Here is a 6,498-nt window from a genome sequence, read left to right on the forward strand (position 1 = left end):
TCTTTGTGTGTGTATGGATGTGAATGTATCTATGTGTTTGTTTGTCTGTTGTTTGTGTGCTGCTGTGTGTTTGTGTGTATGTGTGTCTATGTCTTTGTTTATGTTTGTGTGTGCCTGTATGTGTTTGTTTGTGTGTTTGTTTGTTTGTGTGCCTCAATGTATGTGTGTCTCTATGCTTGTGTGCATGTCTGTCTGTTTTTGTGTGTGTGTGGCTGTCTCTAGGTTATCATGTAAACAAGATATCATATTTTTCTTAAGAATATTATAGACTATTTTCTTATCCTAATTAAAGAAATTTTCAACATCTAGATCAGTTACTAGTTTCATATGACTTTTTTATTCTCTACTATTAATTACCCCTCTTTTTCCCACAATTGTTTCCTCCTTAAATGATTTTCTGATTTTTGTCTTTCTTAAAAAAACACGACTTTGATATTTTTTTACAAATTTTATTTCCATGCATTTGCCATAACTTCACCTCTTGTTTATCATACGTCCATCCTTCAACATTAAGGACTTTTTATTAGAGAATTGTACTTGTATAAGGAATGTCACTTTTGTATATGGCTTTAAAAATTCTTCACGCATCTGGCATAATTTCACATGATGAAGAAGAGAAATGGAGATATATATCTAGTTCCTGCACCTGGAAAATGACACGTGGATAAAAAAGTTTTAATGGCGGATATCTTTTCAATGGTTGAACTCAAGAAGACCCAATGAAGCAAAATGCGAATTCAACTTGTTTATTTATTTAGATATGTATTTTGCGAATGGGTTAATTACATAGTATAGGATGTGCATTTCCTAAATCCTGTTATTTTTTATTTTGAAGTCACAAACTTTTTTTTAAACCTATCCATCCAATGAGTATGCAGAAACCCCAAGACTAACAAAATTATTCGATCGTTCTTTATTTATTTATATAAATTATTTTATAAAATATAATTGACACTTGTTTTACATTTAGATCCTTTTCCCACTGCTTGAGTAGTACAATTGATGAACTCGAGTGTTGTGCTTGTGTTCAAGCACAATCTTATCTCAGTTAATTGATTACTACTACATACAACTTTTGGCATAGCTCGTATATCATTGTATATGGCTGTGGTAATGCTCGCTATTAGATAACTCTTACCCGCCGTGTTTTTGTAGAATAGCTTTAAGATCATTTTTATAAAAGATAGTTAAAGCCAGTTGCAAGAAATCATTTTGCTGCAACTGAGAGCATGAGTCATGTTTGTTCCACTGATACGTCCAAAAGGAAATGTTTCTCTCATCCTTTAATGCTAGCCAATTTGTTTCAAGTTGACTCTTCAATTGTGGCCCAATCAAGTAACATAAATACCATTCATTAAGTTTTTTGGATTATATAAAAATATTGATTAAAAAATAAAATTTTACTTATTTGCTTCAAATTTAACCGAAGGGCAAAATTGTGGTTGTGAGTTGGACTTGTTACTAGGCCATAGGCCATGGACTGTAAACCTGCATGAAATATGAACAGCACACGGGTTCTTCGTGTTCATGCAGAAGGTTGGTGTCCAAGTTTCTGCCAGCCTCCAAAATTCAAAATGGGAAAAAAAAAAGAGCAAAAGGCAGGTGAACTTCATGATAACTTAGTCTAAAACTATAAAAAAAAATGAAAAGTGAAGTTTAGAACGAAAGAAACGAAAATAAAAACTTAACATGAAATAGATTACAAAATGAGTTTTTTTATAATAAAAAATAATGCTATATTGAAGTTGTAGTATATGTGTTTGAATTTTCTTTTTTAAAATAAGTATGTTGCATATATGAAATGTGATCAAATTTATTGGTATTATCTTTATCGTGAAATTCAAATAAAATATAATATTCCTAATTTTATATATTTTTATATAATTAGAATTTGGATATTATACTTTAAAAATATTAATTAGCTTGACCATATATCCAATATATGCCTAGCTTTATGATGGAAGTAGAAGCATGGTGAAAAACATTCATTTAAGTCAAATTGAATTTAAATTTTGAAAATTTGATCATAAAATGAATTCTCTTTTAATAACGAGAAATCAAGACGAAGTTAAAGTAATAAGGAGTTTTTTTTTTCTTTCATAAATCCAACCCACCTTAGTATACTTTATAAATTTTCTAAATTAAAAAAATGCATTTGCGATCTGCATTATCTGCGATCGCAAATGCTGCTGCAAAAATCTCACCGTTAATTTCACTTTTGATATATTAAAAGTTAATAAAACATAAGCTTAAAAATTTTAAACCGTTGGATTGTGAATGCAAAACCTCCAATCACAGCACGTATGGTGGTGATTCATTCAACATAATCAAATTATTTATCCTTGTTCTTTTGTAAGATTTTTGTTTTGCCATAGCGATGTCTTTCTCAGGTATGGAATGCCAATTTTGTCACTCTTTAGATATAAATGATTGAAGAAACACCATCATATATGATAGAACCTATCCCTAAATAGATTAATGCTTTGAATTCTGTAATTATTCTGTGTTCTTACCTCTATACTAAATATTAAATCATGTTATTGATATAGTAATGGCCATGTGTGGCTAAACTCATTAAGGATTGGTTGGATGTAACTACTAACTCCTCTTCTTCTTAAATATATGCATTTTGATCTCATTATTTGTGCTTGATTCTTCTCTTAATGCTTATATCGGCTTGATCACCCGTTGTATGATTTTTGGTTTTTGAATCCAGTTTGAAAACGTTTTTGAAAACCCGAACTGAATCTTGCACCTAATCATTTCTTGTTCTAGGAATAGACTTGATTTGGTTAGTCACATTGTTCAAGTCATTGTTCTTCATGGGAAGTGTTGAACTCAAATCATAGAGGAATCATGTTTGAGCTTAATGACTTTAGGATTCAACCTTGAGGAATCTTGTTGGATTACTTAATGAACGTGGAAATAATGAAATTAGAATCGCATCTATTTTAAGAAGATTTACGAGTTAGCAAGTACTTCTGAACCAATCCTTGTTTCTTAACCATTGTCTTTACTACTTTTATTTTATTGTGTTGTTCTATTCTATCTTTACTCATTTGAAATTATAATAACATTCTCTTTAAATCATTAGAGTAAGAATTACTAAACACTCAAATCCCTGAGGACGATATTTGAATACTACTTCTAAACTTGGTCCGCTTGCCAAGTGGAGTGTTTGCAAAAACCTCATCAAGTTTCTGGCGCTGTTGCCGGGGATTTGGTGCTATTTAGTAATCCTTAATCTTGTGATTTTGTAATTGTGTAAATAATTCATTGTGTGAATATTTATAATATATAGAGATATTTGTCTTGTTGTGTTTTGTGGACTCGCCTTCCTGTGCAGACTGCTTGAATTTGCATGCGAGGAAAAACTCTAGCCGAAGAATTGCATTTTGATCCTGAAATTGAAAGAACGGCAAGGAGGAACAACAGTAGAACAAGAAGGCTTAGACAGTTAGAGAGAATCCAAAAACAACAGCAAGATCTTCTGAGTTCTTCTACTTCATCAAATCAACCACACCTCGAAACAGAAATGGATGAAGAAGGAACATGCACTCGTAATGGTGGACATGGACCAGCTAGGCCTCCTAGAAGGACCCTAGGTGATTATGCACAACAACATGGTCCTAGGCATTTCTCTAGCATTGCAGCTCCAAATACTTCTAGAGCCATGGAGATGAAGCCTACCTTCCTTACTTTGGTTAGCTCATAACAATTTCCTGGTCTAGATCATGAGGACCCATATTCACACCTTTCAAATTTCTATGAGTTTTGTGGAACAATGGGAATTCCTGAAGGTGATGAGGAAGCTGTATACTTGAGGTTGTTTCCATTTTCTCTAACAGGAAAAGCTAAAGTTTGGTTACAATCTCACCCAAATCAAAGTTTGACAAGCTGGGGTGATGTGGAAAACAAGTTTGTGAATAGATTTTATCCTTCATCCAAGTATATTAAGGCCAAGTCAGAAATTACTACTTTCAGGCAAGGTGTAGATGAACCATTTAGTGAAGCATGGGAAAGATTTAAGTCATTGCTCAGAAAATGTCCTAACCATGGGTTTGAAGATATAGCTCAACTCAATTTCTTTGTTAATGGAATCAAGCATGAGGTGAAGATGTTATTAGATGCAGCAGCTGGTGGCACCATGATGACTGTGAGCCTAGAAGAAGCTACTCAAATCATAGAATCTTTGGCAGAATGCCAATTTTGTCACTCTTTAGATATAAATGATTGAAGAAACACCATCATATATGGTAGAACCTATCCCTAAATAGATTAATGCTTCGAATTCTGTAATTATTCTGTGTTCTTACCTCTATACTAAATATTAAATCATTCCCGCCTGAAATAACTTTTTATCATTCTCTTTTTTTTTATCATTCTTTTTTCTTTTCTTTTTTCTAAACGCATATTTTATTATATTTGAAAAATAAAGAAAAAAAATTAGTGAATAATTGACATTTATTTTCTTGATCTTAGTGAATAATGAAAATTCTTTTTTATTGTTTTTATCATTATTATTTTTCTTTTTTCTAAACGCTTATTTTATTATATTAGAAAAATAAAGAAAAAAATTGAGTGAATAATTGACATTTATTTTCTTAAACTTTGTCATGTTAATGAATAAAAATTAGAAACTTTAATTTTTTTTATAAATTAATTTCAAACTTTATTATTTTTACAAATAAATATCTTATTTTTAAATTTTTGTCTCAATTAATTCTAAATATTTCATTTATTAATTTTTTGATACATATATTTTAATTTTATTTTCATATTTACTAAAATATCGTATAATTTAGAAGAAGAAAAAAATCAAATAAAGACTTTTTTTTTATCGTTTTTATCATTTTTTCCCCTAAATGCATATTTACTATATTTGAAAAAATAAAGAAAAAAATTTATTGAATAATTGACATTTAAGATAAATAGTTTTACTTTAAGTTTTTAATAAAAAAATTATTTGTAAAAATATTAAATTTTCAATATCAATATTATTTAGAATGAAGTTAAGGTTAATGGTGCTTATTTGTAAAAGAGATAAAATTTAAGTATTAATTGAAATAAAAATTAATGTTCATAATATTTATTTATAAATCAGATAAAATTTAAGGATTTATTAGAATAAAATAAAAATTTATGATAACTATATGTAAATAGTAACATTTATGATGGTTGATTACTTTTTTCCCAAAAAATTATATAATATAGTTTTAAAAGAAAACTTACGTGAACTTATAAGTTCTTTTTCCAAGTCACATCAATTAATTAAACATCATGACTTTTTCACCAATCAATTTTTATTAGAACTGTCAAAATGGGTTGTGGCCGTGTTACAACCCAGTTCACCTTGAAAATGGGTCGGATCGAGTCAAAATAAATAAAATTTTTATAATAAGTGGGTATATTTCAACTCGGCTCACTTTCACCCGACCTACCTAGGTTGAACCCGTCGTGGGTCTGGTGGGCAAGGCAACCCACCAGCCCACTTTTTTTTTTTTTTAAATTAAAATTTAATTATGGTTTATAATTAATTATATATACTGGGACACTAAAATTTTTTTATTTTGAACTTTTATCATAATTTATATTTAATTTTGTATGATGAGTTATGACTTATGACTATTAATGATATTAATTTTATGATTATTATGTTAATTTATAGTTAATTTAAAATTTTGAATTTTGTTGATAATTTTTTTTTTAATTTTTTGGTGGGTTGGTGGGCTGACCCTTATAACCTACCAACCCATAATTGGTCGGGCCAGGCCAGGCCAGAAAATTTTTGAGAAAATTAAAAGTGAATCGGGCCGAATTGGCCTGTTTTTAAAGTGAATTAAGGTGGGCTGGCCCATATGAGTCGGACTACCCGTTTTAACAACTATACTTTTTTTTTATCTCATTGTATATAAATATATACTTATATTCAAATTTTTTCTTACATTTTCATTAATAAGGCATTCTTTATATTTTAATAAGAAATATAAAAATGAATATTTAATTGAATTTAAATATAGTATAATAAACCAATTAATTATAAAATATTTACTAAGAAAAATTATTTTTTAGTAGTTAATATTATAATTTGTGGTGGTTAAAAATCGCAACAAATTTCATTTTTTTGGTGATTAAAATAATCATTAGATCTACATGTGCCAAAAATAGAAACGGGATATCATTTATTTTACCGCTAGAAAATATACTTTTAATTTATTTTTTTTTACATTATTGACAGTTAAAAACAGTCAGAAAGTATATTTTTAATTTATTTCATTTTTCATTATTTGGCAGTTGAAAATCATAAAAAAAATTATTTTATTTTTACATTATTGTCGATTTAAAATTGTTGATAAAAAATTGCATATTAACCAAGCAAAATCATCAACTGCACCTAATATGGGGCCATTGGATTGTATATATGGTATGTATGAGCCAATTCCCGAGGCTTTATAAATCCATGATGCACCCCACAGAAGCTGATCCTAATTACAACCA

At 29.1% G+C, this 6,498-nt stretch overlaps 1 non-coding gene across 1 annotated transcript; it reads right to left on the minus strand.

Moving 5' to 3' along the window:
- Nucleotides 1–3,956: 3,956 nt before the first annotated feature.
- On the minus strand, nt 3,957–4,062 carry LOC145955377 (small nucleolar RNA R71). The gene has a single exon (XR_014431991.1). It is a non-coding gene; the product is annotated as a small nucleolar RNA R71 (small nucleolar RNA).
- Between the last annotated feature and the right edge of the window lie 2,436 nt (nt 4,063–6,498).

Source organism: Cajanus cajan, chromosome 2 (genome assembly GCF_000230855.2).
Source record: "Cajanus cajan strain Asha chromosome 2, NIPB_CcT2T_4, whole genome shotgun sequence".
Taxonomy (NCBI): domain Eukaryota; kingdom Viridiplantae; phylum Streptophyta; class Magnoliopsida; order Fabales; family Fabaceae; genus Cajanus; species Cajanus cajan.